Source organism: Myotis myotis, unplaced genomic scaffold (genome assembly GCF_014108235.1).
Source record: "Myotis myotis isolate mMyoMyo1 unplaced genomic scaffold, mMyoMyo1.p scaffold_m19_p_2, whole genome shotgun sequence".
NCBI lineage: Eukaryota > Metazoa > Chordata > Mammalia > Chiroptera > Vespertilionidae > Myotis > Myotis myotis.
The window spans coordinates 51,655,661-51,675,554 of record NW_023416324.1 but is presented as its reverse complement, the minus strand read 5'-3'; positions in this window follow the sequence as shown (position 1 = coordinate 51,675,554).

Sequence of the window (19,894 nt, the reverse complement as noted above, 5' to 3'; positions counted from 1 at the left end):
AAGAAATAACTCTGGTAAACATATACACACCCAATATAGGAGCACCCAAATACATAAGAAAACTTGTGGAGGGTATCAAGGGAGAGATTCACAGCAATACAATCATAGTAGGGGACTTTAGCACCCCACTATCACCATTGGACAAATCCTCTAAACAAAAAATCTGCAAAGAAACATCAATCCTAAATGACTCACTAGATCAGATGAAATTAATTGACATCTTCAGAACATTTCATCCCAAAGCCACAGAATATACATTCTTCTCAAGTGCACATGGGTCATTTTCAAAGATAGACCATATATGGGTCACAGGCAAAGTCTCTTCAAATTCAAGAAAATAGAAATCATATCAAGCATCTTCTCAGATCACAATGGCATAAAACTGGAAATCAACTACAATAAAAACAATCCAAAAAAATCAAACACATGGAGACTAAATAGTATGCTATTAAACAATGATTGGGTTACCACAGAGATCAAAGAAGAAATAAAAACATCATGGCAACAAACGACAATGAAAACACAACAATCCAAAACCTATGGGATACAGCAAAAACAGTCTTGAGAGGGAAGTTCATAGCTCTACAAGCCTACTGCAAAAAACAAGAAACAATGATAATAAATTACCTAACCCTACAACTCAAAGAGTTAGAAAGAGAGCAACAAGAAAAGCCCAGTGTAAGCAGAAGGAAAGAAATAATAAAGATCAGAGCAGAGATAAATGACATAGAGACCAAAAAAAAAAAAAAAATACAAAAGATCAACAAAACCAAGAGTTGGTTCTTTGAAAGGATAAACAAGATTGATGAACCTCTAGCCAGGCTCACCAAGAAACAAAGAGAGAGGACCCAAATAAACAAAATCAGAAATGAAAGAGGAGAAATAACAACAGACGCCACAGAAATACAAAGGATTGTTAAAAAATACTATGAACAACTCTACTCCAACAAACTAGACAACCTGGAGGAAATGGATATATTCCTAGAAAAATACAACCGTCCAAAACTTAATCAGGAAGAAACTAAAAATCTCAATATGCAAATAAGTATGGATGAAATTGAAGCAGTAATCAAAAAGCTTCCAGCAAACAAAGGCCCGGGGCCAGACGGCTTCACAGGGGAGTTTTACCAAACATTCAAGGAAGAACTAAAACCTATCCTCCTCAGACTATTCCAAAAAATTCAAGAGGAAGGAACACTTCCAAGCTCATTCTATGAAGCCAGTATCACCCTAATACCAAAACCAGACAAAGACAACACAATGAAAGAGAATTACAGGCCAACATCTTTCATGAACATAGATGCCAAAATCCTCAACAAAATCCTAGCAAATCAGATCCAGCAGTACATCAGAAAGATCATACACCATGACCAAATAGGATATATCCCAGGTATGCAAGGATGGTACAATATCCGCAAATCAATAAACATAATACATCACATAAACAAATTGAGAGATAAAAACAACATGGTCATATCAATTGATGCAGAAAAGCATTTGACAAAATCCAACACCCTTTCTTGATAAAAACTCTTAGCAAGGTAAAAATAGAAGGATCATACCTCAACATAATAAAGTCCATATATGACCAACCCAGAGCCAACATCATAATCAATGGGCAAAAACTAAAACCATTTCTCCTAAAAACAGGAACAAGACAGGGACGCCCCCTCTCACCACTCCTGTTCAACATAGTACTGGAAGTACTAGCCATTGCGATCAGACAAGAAGAAGAAATAAAATGCATCCAAATTGGAAAAGAAGAAGTAAAACTGTCCTTATGTGCAGATGACATGATACTGTACATAGAGAACCCTAAAGACTCCAACAAAAAATTATTAATCTTCATAAATTAATTTGGCAATGTAGCAGGATACAAAATTAATGCCAAGAAATCTATGGCATATCTTTTCACCAATGGTGAACTTACATAAAGTGAGACTAAAAAAGCAATCCCATTTACCATTGCACCAAAAAAATTAGGATACCTAGGAATAAATTTATCTAAGGAGGTAAAAGACTTATATGAGAAAACTACAGGACACTGAAAAAAGAGATAGAGGAAGACATAAACAGATGGAAGAACATACCATGTTCATGTATTGGTAGAATCAACATCATCAAAATGTCCATATTACCTAAAGCAATCTATAGATTCAATGCAATCCCCATTAAATTACCAACGGCATATTTCACAGATCTAGAACAATGCTCCAAAAATTCATCTGGAATAAAAAAAGACCTCGAATAGCTGCAGCAACTCTGAGAAAGAAGAACAAAATAGGTGGAATCTCAATACCAGATATCAAGCTGTATTACAAAGCCACTGTTCTTAAAACAGCATGGTAATGGCACAAGAACAGACATATAGATCAATGGAATAGAATAGAGAACCCAGAAATAGACCCACACCACTATGCCCAATTAATACTCAACAAAGAAGGCGAGAGTATACAATGGAATCAAGACAGTCTCTTCAATAAATGGTGTTGGGAAAATTGGACAGATACATGCAAATAGATGAAAATAGACCACCAACTCTCACCATACACAAAAATAAACTCAAAATAGATAAAAGACTTAAACGTAAGACGGGAAACCATAAAAATACTAGAGGAATCCACAGGCAGCAAAATCGCAAACATATGCTGAAGGAATTTCTTCTCTGATACTGCTTCTTGGGCAATGGAAACTAAAGAGAAAATAAACAAATGGGACTACATCAAAATAAAAAGGTTTTGCACAGCAATGGACACCATCAACAAAACAACAAAAAGACCCACTGCATGGGAGGACATATTTGCCACCGATATCACCAATAAGGGTTTAATCTCCAACATTTACAGGGAACCCATGCAACTTAACAATAGGAAGATAAACAATCCAATCAAAAAATGGGCAACGGACTTAGACAGATACTTTTCATAAGAGGACATACAGAAGGCCGAAAGACATATGAAAACATGCTCAAAGTCACTAATTATATGAGAGATGCAAAGCAAAACAACAATGTTGTATCATCTCACACCTGCCAGAATGGCTATCATCAACAAATCAACAAACAACAAGTGTTGGAGAGGATGTGGAGAAAAAGGAACCCTCTGCACCTCTGGTGGGAATAAAGACTCGTGAAGTCACTATGGAGAACAGTATGGAGTTTCCTCAAAAACCTAAAAATGGAACTCCCATTTGACCCAGTGATCCCACTTCTAGGAATATATCCCAAGAAACCAGAAACACCTATAAGAAAGGATATATACACCCCTATGTTCATAGCCACACAATTCACCATAGCTAAGATTTGGAAACAGCCTAAGTGCCCAACAGCAGATGAGTGGATTAAAAAACTGTGGTACATCTACACAATGGAATACTACGCTGCGGTAAAAAAGAAGGAACTCTTTCCATTTGCAACAGCATGGATGGAACTGGAGAGCATTATGCTAAGTGAAATAAGCCAGTCAGAGAAAGATAAATACCACATGATCTCACTCATTTATGGAATATAGAGAACTACATAGACTAATGAACAGGGACAGATCCAAAGACAGAGAAACAGCGATCAGACTATCAATCCCCAGAGGGAAAGTAGGGGAAGGTGGGGGTAAGTGGGCGAGATCAACCAAAGGACTTATATGAATGCATATAAGCCAAACCAATGGAAATGGACAACAGGGGGGTGAGAACATGAATGGGGGGGAGGTTGGGGGTTAATGGGGGGATGAGGAGACATTTGTAATACCTTAACCAATAAAGAAATTAAAAAAAAAAATACTAGAGACCCAGTGCATGAAAATTCATGCACTGGAGAGGGGGAACCTTCAGCCCGGCCTGCACCCTCTCACAGTCCGGGAGGCCTCAGGTGCGGGAGGCGACCTGGCGATCAGGGGAAGGCGAAACCCCCATCACACCTCTGCTGCTGCCACTGCCGGTAGTGCAAGCCTCGGCTGGCCCTGGTTACCTGAGCATTGGGCCAGCCCTGGGTGTCTGGGCAGCAGCCATCCATGGCTTGCCTGTGCCCGGGGCTGGTCCTGGGTGGCTGGGGAGCGGAGGGGACTGGGGGACTCCAGAGGCTGGTGCGCAGAGCAGCCAGACCCGCCTGGGGGAGAGCCTGGTTGTGCCACATGCCGGCCACCCCGGCAGGGCTGAAGGAACTGCCATCTTTGAGGGTGTGGCAGGAAATTAGCATATTCCCTCTTTATTGGTTGTGGGCACTGCGATCTTGTGAGGGTGTGGTGGTCAATTAGCATATTCCCTCTTAATTAGATAGGATTACCAGCATGTAAACTTAAAATTTATGGCTTGATTATATATTTTGAACTTCAATAAAATGTTTACCAAAATAATTAAATAATACAATGCAACATGTAATGTGCAAGATCTCTTAACTAGATCCACACATGTTATAGAAGGTTGGTGTAAGAGTCAGTTCAATAATTAGTGTCCAAATTATTATGTTATACTAACCAAGATTGATGCTATATTTTGAAGTAGTTTCAGTGAAAAAATAAGAAAATTTGTACAACTTCACCTTCTTAAATTTCCCTACTTGGTTAGAATAGTATAAGATTTATAATCTCAGTGAATCAATTTCCTTTAAATTTCCCTTAAAAAAATAAAGTAATGCTAATGAAGATCCAAATAGTCTTGATTTAATATTTCTTTTGAGTTGATATATTTTTAATATAAAAAATCCTATTAACTACCAAACCACTCTTTTGTACTTGCCTATATAAGTATGTATTGTAAGCTTATATGTCTCTTCATAACTGGTCATAATAATTATAACTACATATCATATATAACTAGAGGCCCAATGCATGAAATTCATGCAAGAGTAGGCCTTCTTTACCCTGCTGCCTGCAACAGCTTCCCTCTGGCACCCAGGACCTGGGCTTCTCTCACAACCACTGCTTCATCCGGAATTTTGTCCAGAAGGACATCCGTAAGGACGTTCAGTCTAATTAGCATATTACACTTTTATTATTATAGATAATAATAGTGCATAAGAAACAGATTGAGACCATTAAGTAAATAAGGAGAAAGCTATATGAAGACAACATCAAGATATAGATAGATAGATAGATAGATAGATAGATAGATAGATAGATAGATGATAGAGATAGAGATATATTCATATTTATATACATTACATATAATAATGATTAGTATCATGTCATAATAAAATACATTTATAGAGAGTTTATAATGGGCCATACACTATGGCAAACACTTATCCGATGACCTCATTTAAAATCATAACACTATAAAGCAATGCTATTTGGAAACTGAGTCTTGAAAATAAGAACCTTGCCCAGGATGACACATCTGCCAGGTGCTGGCGCTTGGGTTCATACCCAAGCTGTCAGTGGAGAAGCAGGGCACATAACTAATTAACTCAATGCTAAGGAACTAGTCCTGAGAGTGCCAGCCTTATTTAATTCCAGAGATGGGAGCAGTTAAAGATCAATTGTAGCATCTTGATGCTGTCTTTACATAGCTTTCTCCTTATTTACTTAAGTGGTCTCAATGTGTTTCTTATGCATTTAAGTGCTCAATTATGGTAATGCGGTTCCCAGGTGATTTGCTCTTTCCTCTTCTGCTTTTCCTTCAAGTGATCCCAGAGGCTTCCCTTATTGAAATAGGGGCTAAACTTTTCACCTGATGAATTTATCATACTAAACTTTGAGGGGCTGTATTCTCTGAGGCTGCTTTTCATTGTAATGGATGTTGAGATATGGGTACCTCCCCATTTTTGAAAATGTATTGCTTCTGTTACAGAACGCGTATTAATTGATGCAGCTGGTTAAAGAGAGTTATTGCTGGTGTCGACACATATTGATAGTTTTCATTTTGCTTCTACAGATGTTGCTATAATGTTCAACCTAGTTATGTCTTTTGAGCAACATATATCATCAGTGTTTAGAAAACTGTAAGAAGTATTTAGTTTCTAAGGTCTCACAATAAGAAGATTTATGAATTGTTTGTTTCCTATAGTTGAGACTGATATGTTTGACTGAATTACAAAACACTTGAAATGCTGAAAGTATTACACACTCAAGAGTGAATGTCAGCCTTGGGTGTTTTGACTGCTCAGTTGTTTACATATCAGGTATGTGCCATCTACTCAGTGATGATACCCCTCTTATCCTTTCATTTGGATGTAGTGCTGAGACTGGAAATGTGGATGCCAAATACGGAAAGAGCAAACACACCTTTCTCTCTCTACCTGCAACTAAAGCAGTGGGCATGGAATACCACCAGTTACAAAAATCAAAATAATTACAGGTTTGATTATATTTCAAACATTGTATCCTACTCACCATGCCCACTGCCATCCTACACCAATTACCAAAAAACGATAGTGCATCTTTTCTAAACTTGAGGCAATTAGATTCTTCTTGTTAAAACTATCCTTTAAGCATCCCTACTTTATGTTTCTCATCTTTTCTCTGCCTCCATAGCTAGAACACAACATCCTCAAAACAAAAACTGTCCATTTTTAATCTCTCCACAATTTCAAATTTAGTTTAATTTAGTTACATGGTAAATTATATTAAAAACTAGAGGCCCGGCACACAAAATAGTGTGCGGGTAGGGTCCCAAGGCCTAGCTTGTGATCAGGGCCATCTTCCCTGGCTGCTGGCAGCTGGCCCCACCCCCTGCCACCACCCACTCTGGTTCCCCGTTCCGTTCCCCATCCAGTAATGGGAGCCTGTTGGCCAGTGGAAGGGACAGAGAGATCAGCCGTTCCCACCCACTCACCGGCCTCACCTCTGCCACCAGTCACCCTCTGTGTGTGGGTGACCAGTGGGTGGGGGCCTTGGCCTGGCACCGCCCGCATCCCCTGCCACCTACCCCGGTTCCCCATTTGCCATCAGCGATTGGAGCCTGCAGGCTGGGGAAAGGGACCGAGAGGTTGTCAGTGCATCTCATAGTGACTGGTCGAGGGGTCCTTCTGGTCGTTCTGTCATTATGGTCACTGGGCTTTTATTATATAGGATAATCTCCCTTAATAAACATAGCAGGTGCATAATACATGCTTGTATGAGGGCCTGTATAGTGCACACAGCTGCCACTTGATTTGGCATATCTGTGGTTTCTCCTTTCATGCTTTGAAGCACTGTTATTTTTCATTTGCCTGAATAGTACAGCATCACATACGTCAAGCTATGAGCCAGTGGAGCAATCCGCACTGAGGAGGACCCCAACAGTTAGGTGACTCGCTGTTTTTGAGACTACTGGGTGATCAACCAAAGGACGTGTATGCATGGAAGCAAATTGTATACAATTTCCTCACTTCTATTAATATCCTTTCTCCTCCTTTCTCAAAAAGGAAGGTGAACAGATGCTGCAGTCCCCACCCTCCTCTAGATAGATGGTTGCACTTCTTTAAATTAGCCCCAGAATCTGGGCAGCAAAGCAAGCAGTTTGCATTACGTTTCTCTTGGCTGGTGACAGGGACTTAGGCTCTGGTTTAGGTTTTGAATAGTAAAGGGGGGTGAGAGTTGGGGAGAAGGGGAGCATGAAAAGAAAAAGAATATTATTTCAATCATAAAATGACAAGCAAAGACTGAGGCAGATCACACAGACAATGATACAGGCAGAGGAATCATGACTGGGAGAGTAAGGTCCTATGCAGGGCAGGGAAAAAGCAGAAACTGTTATTAGAATGGGGTACCAGTTGAGAATTAAGTCACAATGAGGGTACCCTGATGTTATTCCACAAGTGCTGGTTTAGACCCTTAAATGACTCTCAAGTACAACTCAGGACAGGTAGTATAACGAGGCAGAACTGAGCCTAAATGCTAAGGCCAAGTGATTCCCGCTCCAGAGAAATTGATTCAGAGACTGGGAAATGACAGTGATGAAAACAGGGAAAAATTACTTTTTCCAAAGATATTTTATTTTCCAAAGTCATATAAACTCCAGAAAGAAAAATCTTACGTTTAGAAAATGACACAATTTAGAAACTGTGGATTCATTTTATCTTGATATCAATTTCATATATTCACTAGAAGAAAGGTTACTGTATTGTTTCTTACCTACTGATATATTTATCTGGGTCTGATTTTAAAGTCAGGGTGAATTTATATCAGTGTTTTATGACCAATATCTTGAACATTTCCTCACCATTTTCACTTCCAATTCAGAAATCCTGATGGTGCATCTTATTAATATTCAATCACCATATAGCAATTTGCTACATAAAGAGTAGTGACAATTCCAAATTTAAATAATTTTGTATTTTAAGGTCTTCTATAATTCCTGGAGGCAAGATAATTTTCCTTCTAAGGATTTTACTCTGAAACCTATTTATGGGATATTCTCTATAAAATTAAGTTTTTTAACACATTCAACATTTTAACTGAAAATTTAAACACACCTTCTAATCTAAAAAGTATGAGAATATTTGAAATGCTAATTTTATAAAATGTATCATGCTTCATGTCTGGAAGACTGATGTAATTAATTACTCTTATTAATTTATATTATTCAATTATATCACTAACCATAATCTAAGCATTGCTTTATTATTTATATTCATTAAATAATTATTGACAATAATTTAACAGGCATAACATTTCATATTTCTGTTATAAGTTTAATTAAGTGACAGGTATGCACCTCCTGATTTCACGAAATAAAACAAACTAGAAGGTAGCCTTATGTAGCATTGTCAAAACCATAGGTGTTGATGAGTAACTCACTTAACCTCATTGTCACGTCCAATTCATTTCCAAATTACAAAACAGTTTGAAAAATAATATAAATTTAATAATTTTACCCTATTAATAGAAGTACATTGTGAAGTAAAGTACCCTTACTGAATACATTTTTGTTGTTGTCTACATCAGCAATTTATAAAAATGAGTTATTAGCAGAAATATAATACATGTCACAAATGTTTTACATCAAATTAGTAAATGCCCAAATTCTAAATCAGGGCATGCACCACATTTAAATAATTGTGTGATTTTGAATAAATATTCAATGTGCATCTCTCAAACAGTGCCCCTTTTTGAAGGGATTGCAAGCAATCAGAACTTCCCCAAGAGTATTTTGATTGCCCTGATATGATACACACTAAAACTAGGGGAAAAAATAATATCTTTTTGAAGAAACGAGGAGCAAAGTTTAATACCCTTGGCTTGGTTGCCTAGCAGTAGCATAGTTAAACAAGGGTAAAAATATGTGCAGTGTTTCTAGGCTAAAACCTCTTTCAATTGTTCTCTATTGTAAAGAGGCTCTAATTGTAAGACTTGAGAAGAATCCAATTGCATTTTTATCACTTATTTTGCCTTTTTGTATAATTTTATTCAAATGACTTTCTCTTAACTTATAGACATGATCATAGATACTTTACCAGCTACATTCTGGTTACCAACTATGGGTGATTCACTTTTGCAGTGAATGTGAATTGCTTAGTAAGAGCCATGCTGACTGCAAACTCCAGTTTTGTGAGCTAATTCTCCTGATGGCAATTGTAGATAAACTTCTCCATTCCTTAACTATAGGTAATCAAGACATTGCAGAATTCTGATTGATGAAAATCACTTATTATCTGATTGTTCTGAATGTAATTCAAGGATATAGATTTGCAATAGCACACAGGTGCAATAACCATGGGTTCCATGAATTAATAGCGCAACTGGCTTATATTTTATGTAATGCAGATAAGTTAATATTTGTACACAAATTCTGCAAATAACGTAGTGATAAACTCTAAGCCAGTTCCACTTTTATTAAAAAGTTACAAATTTACATAATACAAATTGATTCCTACAAGCCATGAAGCAAGGACATTAGTATTTAGGAATGTTATTAAAAATTGCAGTATTCAAAATTATGTCTCAATCATAAATAATTTGCCTGAATTAGTCATCTGGCTCACATTAATGGTAAGAGTCACATCTGTCGCTAGGGCTTTCTTGAAGATGGACGTTTTCAGAAACATGTAGAAAAAAAAGAGAGCTTTTGGTTCTGAAACTTTAGTGAGCATGAGGTTGCCCTGGAGGGTTTTAAATAGAGGTTTCTAGATCCTACTCCCCAAAGTTTCTTTTTTTAGTAAATCTATAATGGAGCCCAATAATTTGCATTTCTAACAAGTTTTCCAAGTGATATTCTACTGCTCTGCTGGGCCACACTTTGATAACCATTGGCTTAAGCAAGTCAAGTTACACTTTATTACAAAATTTAGAGTATACGAGAAACAATAGTAGATTTAAATAAATCAATAATTCACAAGCCACAAAAGAAATGTAGATGGGATAACTTGGGGCTGACACACTATTGGGTAGGTGTAACACTGGCCTAATTACTCTGTTTTCCTTAATATCAGCAATTTTCCTTGGATGATTTGCTTATCTTCAAATGGTGACAGGCATTAATATATACTGGTACAAATTCAGTAAGAATCACCCTTATGAAACAACTAGAGGCCTGGTGCACAAAAATTTGTGCACTCGGCGGGGGGGTCCCTCAGCCCGGCCTGCGCCCATTCCCATTCCATGACCCCTTGGGGGATGTCCACCTGTCGACTTAGGCCCACTCCCCAGGGGGATCAGGACTAAGCTTGCAGTCAGACATCCTCTGGCAGCCAGGGAGCCCTCCGGGGATGTCCGACTAAAGGCTTAGGCCCCCAAGGGATTGGGTCTAAACTGTTAGTTGGACATTCTTAGTGCTGCCACCACCACTGCGCTGGCCAGCCATGAGCCAGCTTCTGGCTGAGTGGCACTCCCCATATGGAAGTGCACTGACCAACAGAGGGGCACCTCCTGCATTGAGCGTCTGCCCCCTGGTGGCCAGTGCACATCATAGCAACTGGTCATTCTGCCGTTCAGTCAATGTGCATATTAGCCTTTTATTATTATTATATAGGATGTCCCTATTTCCCCCTTATGCCCACTCTACCCAGCTCTTGCCCCCCACTTCTCTCTGGCTATCACCATACTGTTGTCTGTGTCCATGGGTTGTGCATATATTTTCTTTGGCTAATCCCTTCTTTAAATTCACTTCTTTAAATTTTTATTTTCAGATAAGTGCTTATAACTGCACTATTATATATTTTCTATTATATCATTTAGAATTAAGATATTTTTTAATTGAACCCTTGTAAATTTTAGCACAATTTAATAAATTATGTTAGAAGCAATTAGGAGATTTTTCATGTAATGCAGATACATTTCAATTAATATTTTATTAATTTTTAATTTTTTAATACTTTAATTTGAAATAATTTCATACATGTAAAAAAAACTATAAAATACTACAGCATATTATATGTACCCTTCACCCAATTTCTTAGGTGTTAATAATTTAAACATAACCATTATACAACTAACAAAATTTAGAATATATTTTTCTTATAATCTCTTTAATGTTACTTAATCCATTTACTTTGTTTTTGTTTATCTTCACCCAAGGATATTTTTCCATTGAATTTTAGAGAGAGTGAAGGGAAAAGGAGAGACACATTGATTGGTTGCCTCCTGCACATGCTCTGATAGGGACTGTAGATCAAGCCAGCAACTGAGGTACATGCCTGGGACCCTCCAGCCCACGGGCTAATGCTCTATCCACTGAGCAAAACAGGCTGCAGCTTAATTCATTTACTTTTAATCTATATGTGTCTTTATATTTAAAGTGGGTTTTGTTTTTGATTCACCTTCATAATCTGTCTTTTAATTGGTGCATTTATGCCACTGACTTTCAGGGTGCTTACTGATAGAGTTACTACCATATCAGGCTGCTTCTGGGGCCAGCCTGTGGCCCAATCGAATCCGATCCCGAGTGGCAGGCAGGCAGCTTCTGGGGTTTCTGGGGCCGGCCTGTGGCCCAGGATCGGATCCGATCACAGGTGGCAGGCAGGCGGCTTCTGGGGTCGCACATGGGGGCCTGGATGGCAGCTCACGCTGGCGGCTCATGCTGTCCCATCCTGCCTGCAGTATGCAAATTAGCCACCATCTTTGTTTGAAGTTAATTTGCATATTGTGCTGATTAGCCTATGTGAGGCATAGCGAAGGTACGGTCAATTACCATGTTTGTCTATTATTAGATAGGATGCCTATTTTGAATTGATATTTTTGAAAGGCAAATTTCTGCCAAACTCTTTACATAGATTAACATGTTTCTATTAGAAAAAAGCACTTTTGAATTTCTTAAGTGTGATCATTTTAAACCCGAGCAAAAATTATGTAACTGTAATCATGGGCAGATGGGCTAATCTGCCTCAAAATATCTATTTAGAATCAGCAGGACTGTTAACTGCATGGCTATAATTATTTCATTGATTTGACAGAGGTTCCCACAGCTAACTACTTTGGTCCCTGTGTTAACTTTTTGACAATCACAGTAAGCTACCGAACACCTGTCGAGTTTGGGCAGGGAAGAACATGCTAAATTATAGGAAATAACATGCATTATACAATTTCCTACGATGTAAGCCCTCAATGTTGTATAGTGTGTTTTAAGTTTCTTCCTTCTTTCATCTTTCTCCATCTCGCCTCACTTCTTTTTTTAAATATATTTTATTGATTTTTTACAGAGAGGAAGGGAGAGAGATAGAGAGTTAGAAACATCGATCAGCCGCCTCCTGCACATCTCCCACTGGGGATGTGCCCGCAGCCCAGGTACATGCCCTTGACCGGAATCGAACCTGGGAACCCTCAGTCCGCAGGCCAATGTTCTATCCACTGAGCCAAACTGGTTTCGGCTCGCCTCACTTCTATTAATATCCTTCCTCCTCCTTTCTCAAAAAGGAAGGTGAACAGATGCTGCAATCCCCACCCTCCTCTAGATAGATGGTTGCATTAGGCATTTCTTGAAGTCTCTGCCTTTTCCATCTCACTGCTTTCTATCACTATCCTTCTCCCATCTTTGCCTTTCCCAGAGACCAACAGCTGTCTCTGACAGACATAGTGGTTTATCGTACTTTCATGATTGGGCAGTCAATGAACAGAGGCAATTAAACCTCTACCTTGATAATCATCTGTATACATCCACCTTTAATGTATTTCCCAAGGGGCAGCTGAATCACAAAGTAGTAGGACATGTGAAAATATATCTTTATGTGCATTAATAGCTTTTAGGGATATACTTGTGTGTGCCACACTTGTGCATCTGTGTGCATATAGCTAACACCTCGCCATTCCCATAGTTAGCTAAGTTGCTTATTTTTCCAAATCAGATAACTTTATTAAAATGTTTTATATCAGTGGTTGTCAACCTTGGCTGCACATTAGAATCACCTGGGAATCTTTTTAAAATCCTGATTTCTGGGCCTCATCCTCCAGAAATTCTGTCTCTTTGTTATGGGGTGGGGCCACACATTAGTAACAAAGAAACAGAATTTTTGGAGGATGAGGCCCAGAAACCAGGATTTTAAAAAGATTCCCAGGTGATTCTAATGTGCAGCCAAGGTTGAGAACCATGGTTTTATATGATAAAGAAATCAGATATTTGCATTTGTCCTGATTTTATTCTTTACACTAGGTCACTGGCTTTTTTATTTCAAGAACAATAATATATGGATGAGACCTTTAACCCAACTCTTCCAATGCTTTCAGTGTCTCCTTTTATAGGTTGGATATCTACCTAATTTTCTATTTTCTTGCTTGTTCTTTTATCCCTTCCTTTTGTTTTCTGTTATGCATTCGTTGATATTCAAAGTGTGGTCAGCAGAAGGCAACTACTAACCTCACTTGGAAGTTTGTTCGGAATGCAGAATTCCAGGCTCCTCCTGAGATTTGGTAAATTAGAACCTGCATATTAATAAAATCCTGAGGTAACTTCTCTCTGCATTGGAGTGTGAGAACCTTTGACCTATTACATCGTCTTCAGATACCCACAGGTGTTCCACAGGCCAGTCATGGTCCACAGACATGCATCGATTACTTTACACTGTAATTTAAAGTGTTTTAATAATTTGGGGACACATGAAATTATGAGAAATCATGTTGAAATATGAATCCACCATTTCTTTTGAAAAATTAGAAGATCTGACTGACCTAGGCTCACATTTCCAAAAGGAAAAAAAAATCTGTTTAAACTGTTGAACTTTTTCCTATTTGAGTTTCTATGTAAAATACAGGATGCCCAGTTAAATTTGAATTTCAGGTAAACAATAAATATTCAGTAAAATTATAAGTCCAATATTAAATGAAACATGCTTTTTTAAAGGTCCAGTTTCTATCTGAAATTAAAACTTGACATTCTGTTTTGTTTTTATTTTTCTTAAATATGGCAGTCTTACACCATATTGATCAGCATATAATCATGAGAGAATATTAATCCATTTGATAAACAAGTGGAAATAAATTGCCAGGCATAAAATAAGGAATTAATAAAGGTTAATTGTCTTTCCTTTTCTTATATAGTTTTTCCTGTATATATGTGTCGCATAGCATCTGCAAAACCAAACCTAAACTTAAAATAAAATTTTATTGCATGTTACAAATCTATGGAAACAGGGATGCTTTTGAAGCAGAAATATGTTTTCAGATCAATTTGTCCAAATATACAACATTTATCTTCTTTACAGACATTTGAAATTATACAGAAGAGACATGAATCACATATACTTATTGATTAAAGTAAATTTCACACACTTCAATTTCAGTTTATTTTATATGACTATATATTACTATAGATTTCATTATGCTAAAATATTGTATTAATTCTAAGTTAAAAATCTAATATTTCAGGAGTATTACAAATGCCAACAGAATAAAATATTTAATGGCATCCTTTGGGAAAACTTTATTTTTATAGTCACTTCTAATTGTTATTTAGACTATTAATCGGTTTCCCAATAACATTAAAAAAGCATGTAATATTAAAGCATTAGAAACAACTTCAATAACTTGTCTTTAAAAACTGGTTATGTATTAGGTTTAATGGTATGAAATTGCTAATATTCAACTTTTTGAATGTATGAACAGAAATTTCATATAGTTGTATCTAAGAAATTGAGACACATTCAAGAATGGGCTGTAATACCCCATTAATAATACCTTAAAATATTTATAAAACATGATAAAATGATTAGATCACTCTATTAACCAGAAAAAAAATGTACTAGTATGTAATTAAATATTAAAACTCCTTTTTAAAATAGGTATATAACACAAGCAGATAATTTCAAAAAATGTTCAAAAACATGAAGATATCTAGCCTCATCCACAACCAAAAATAAAATAGAATAGGGACACTTTTCTATACTCAAATATTAACAAAAATTAATTTTAAAATGATTATTTCCAGTAATTTTGTAGAAAAGAATGATTTGCTATTCCTTCTTGAATGATGAAGAAAGTAAGAATATTTTTCAACACAGTCTTATAATAAGCACTCTTCAAAATAATAGTAGGAAATTTTATATAAATTTTCTTCAGGGAAATGTAAAAATTTGTACCAAAAACAATAAGATATGGATAAATATTCCTTGAAATAATTTTCTTCACCTACAGTGCCCCCGCAAAAGAAGAAGATGCATGTTCACCACAATTTTATTTATAAAATACTAGTGGTCCAGTTCACGAAATTCGTGCATGGGGGTGTGTCCCTCAGCCTGGCCTCCACCTTCTCCAATCTGGGACATCCCTCTCGCAATCTGGGACCACTGCCTCCTAACCGCTCACCTGCCTGCCTGCCTGATTGTCCCTAACCACTCTGTCTGCTGGCCTGCTCGCCCCCTACTGCCCCACTCCCGCCAGCCTGCTCAGACCCAACTAACCACCCCTGCTGGCCTGCTTGCCCCCAACTGCCCCCCTGCAAGCCTGATCACCCCCAACTGCCCTCCCCTCCTGACCTGATCGCCCCTAACTGCCTCTGCCTTGGCCCTGCCACCATGGGTTTGTCCAGAAGGATGTCTGGAAGGTCTCCCGGTCTAATTAGCATATTACCCTTTTATTAGTATAGATGGTTACCTGAAAAATAGAATGTCCAGATTTTGTAATATGCCTACTATATTTGACATATATGTTCTTATATTTTGAATGTCCACTATAGAAATAAAGCAATTTATAAAGGAGACAGGCATATATGTATTGACATGGGAATAGGACCACAGTATATTGATTTGTGAAAAATGATAATATGCAAAGCAATATGTACATTTTATTCTATTTTTATAAAAGCCATGTATGCTACAAAATGCATTTGGTGAACATACCCCAAATCATTAGCAATGATTATTTTTAACATGGTATTATTATAAGCATTTTTTTTCCTACATTCATCTATTTGGGGTGAATTTTTATCAAAAATAGATTTTTTTCAATAATTATGAATAAGTAAACCTACTTTCAGTTGGGAGAAATAGAAGAATTAAACTCTCCAATTACTTTCAAATACTTTCATCAGTATCTTCTTTTTTTTAAGTCTCTTCTCTATGATCAAAACAGAGAAGGTATGATTACTTCTGTAATTCATACAGAACAATCAGCATCCATTCAAACAACTGGGTTGAAATTTGTGTGCAGAGGAGTGGTCATGTTCCCACATCATCTTACTTTTGTTAAAAGGTTAGTTCATTTATGGGGCTGAGTTCTTGTTGTTAGAAAGATGGAGGTTAACATTATTGTAATGTATTATTTTCAATAGAAAATAAAAATAGGTAAGAAAATACTTGACCAGTGTATTGATTTTCTTTAAACTTATGATCTTTACATTTGCCTGAGATTATTTTCATCATATTTTAAATAATGATTCTTTACACAGTGGTGTGCTGTTTTATGACGGGGATATGTTCAGTGCCATGTGTCATTGGGTGATTTCATCATTGTGCTATCATAGAGTGCGCTTGCACAAAGCCAGATGGCAAAGCCTGCTACATACCCATCGCTTCCAGGCTCCAAACCTGCACATCATGGTATTGTATTAAATACTGTATAATACAATGATATGTATTTGTACATCTAAACATACAAAAGGTACAGTAAAAATGTGGTATAAAAGGTAAAAAAGTGATACACCTGTATTGGGCACTTACCAAGAATGGGGTTTACGGGCCTGGAAGTTGCTCTGGGTGAGTCAGTGAGTGAGTGGTGAGTGACTGTGAGTGGTGAGTGAATGTGAAGACCTAGGTCAGTGATGGCAAACCTATGACACGCGTGTCAGAGGTGACACACAAACTCATTTTTTTGGTTGATTTTTCTTTGTTAAATGGCATTTAAATATATAAAATAAATATCAAACATATAAGTCTTTGTTTTACTATGGTTGCAAATATCAAAAAATTTCTATATGTGACACGACACCAGAGTTAAGTTAGGTTTTTTCAAAATGCTGACACGCAAAGCTCAAAAGGTCCACGTAGGACATCACTGTGCACTGCTGTGGGCTTTATAAACACTGCCCCACAGCCCTCTCCCTGCTTCCTTTCGACAGGGCCAGAGACAGAAATCAAAGTCGTCAATGTTGCTCCATAAACACGGGTGAGGGCCGGATTGCTTGAAAATATTGAGGATAAACTGGCTGGGTAAGGCATAAGTCACCATAATAGTGACTGAGAGGAGGGAGTAAAAGGTGGCCTGAGGATCAGTAGGAATAAGAAATCAAGATGGAGAAATAAAGGGACATATGGAATTGTCTTGACAATGTCATTTTAGCCATTGCATGTTGGAGCAGTAGTAAGATTGAGGAACTTCGTGGTATTCATTTTTTCTTTTTTAACAAAAGAGGAATTTTAACATGGAGGGAGTGTAGAACTGAGGACTCCATTCGTAGTCCCATTGACCCTGTCTGATACACAGGTCTCTCCCTGGCATTGGATTGATGGAAGAAATAAAACTTATCTATGTTTTACATCATTGTGACCTAAACACATTTTTTAAGTCCTGGGACAGGCTGGTTCCACACATAGAAAGCTTTTACTGAGGTGTCAATAGCACTTAATATGTGTTAAGGTAGCTCCTGATTACCTGTGTCCTTGTACAGGATCTTAGGTCCTCAACAAAGAATTTACAGCAATGCACTCTTAAGACCTTCAAGCTAGATCCAGGAGGGCTGTATCACCCCTAAAAAAGTAGTGCAGTGATGCAGGAGGGACGGGCTCCTCTGTGCTGAAACAAGTCAGTGGCTGACTGATTGGGATGTAAACTATGCACTCAAAACTGAGGTGCTCTGAGTAAGAAGGAATCAATTGCTACATCCCACAGATATTACCCCCATCAGAGAAAAAAAAACCTCCTTAACCACATAGCCTTCCGTTTCTTACAAGAAATTCAGTTCCATTACAATGTTAAAGAATCACCATCATATATGCAGTCTATCACTGGGGAAACGTCATTCTGTAGCACATGACTGTACAGTAATAGTCAATAAACTTCCACATTTTTGCCTGGAATTATGTAAAATGTGATATTACGTTAACATTTCACAATTAATGGCCTTTCAGCCATCTCATTATGAACATCTCTAAAGCAAAGCTGTCATAATAAAATAAGTATCACTGGCAAATCATTTAAAAGCAGTGTTATTTAGAAGGTTTATAACAAGACATCACCCATACACTAGATGACTTTCAAAATGATGAGGTACATTGTTCCTAGCTAATGATGTGTCAGCAGGAAATATTTTTCTTCCTAAATTCACATTTTATTGAGGAGATTCCCACACAACTCTATACCTGATAGGGTAACTGAGGTTGAAGTTAAATATCTGGTCTCCCCATCTGTACCCATCCCCTCACTCTCTCCCAAGAACAGCTGGTCAAGTTCACTGCACATTGGGCCACATTTCTAATGGGCAGAACCGGATTCTCTAGTGCCCTATTGTCATGCTGAAGAAGACAAGACGCTAACCTCTCTACTATATTTAGTGGAGAAAAAAGAAACCAACAAAAAAAGCAATAAAATATTGTAAGAGCACAGCTGTGTTGGCTTGGAAGGAGAATAGAAATGGCAAAGGGTAATAGGACATGAGAGAACCATTTCTGAATTTCCAAGGAAGTAGGAGTGTCTCAAATGCCATAGCTTCTTAAGAATATGAAAGCATGCTGTAAAAATGAAACTCTTCATTGTGGATTCTTTTCGAAATAAGTTAAGAGGAGTTTTCTATAGACATTGCATAAATTGAAGAAGATTCTGGTAGGGCTAAAACTTTCCCTTTTATGGATTCTTTTTCTCTTTCTTTCCCATATAATGCTACCTGTTCCTGACATATAAAAGCAAGACTGACCTGGCTTGGAGATATAATTTGTTTTGAGAATATGATTGTATTTGGGATAATAGATTCAGAAGTTAAAAAAAATAATTATTATGGTTTCTGCATGTTGTTTGAATGAAGCACTTGCTCTGAAGTCTTGTTTGTATGCTACCGCTGAAAATTAGAAAACATGAGTAATTTAAGGTTGAGTTCCAATTTGGAAATTGTTAAGGAAACTCTTGGCATTCCATTAGAGAGAGAAAAAAAGGATTGATCTTTATTCCAGGTGGAAAATATTTACACTAGTTTTAGTAGGAGAGTAAACATTAGGCCACTTATGTGCTTATCCATTCAGCATTTCATTCTCTCAAAAAGTATGTTCAAGACTAACAGAGAAGAATGAAATAGGCTCTTAAAGCATATAATCAAGCTTTGTATCTGTGACTTATGGCTACAGAACTTCACTGTGGGAAAATGTTTCTTTACTGGTCTTCCAAAGAAGGAATAATCAATGGATGAGAGCTAGACAAAAAGTGTAATAAAGGAAGTCTCAATTTGACACATCCATATACTCTGACATCTACCAAAATTGCTGTTGGCCTGAAAAGAACAGCAGCCAAGGGAGGTGTATTAGTTTTTTTATGGCTGCTGTAACAAATTACCGCAAAGCTAGTGGCTTACAACAACACAAATTTATGATCTTTCTGTTCTATAGGTCAGAAGTCCAAAATAAGTCTCACTCTGC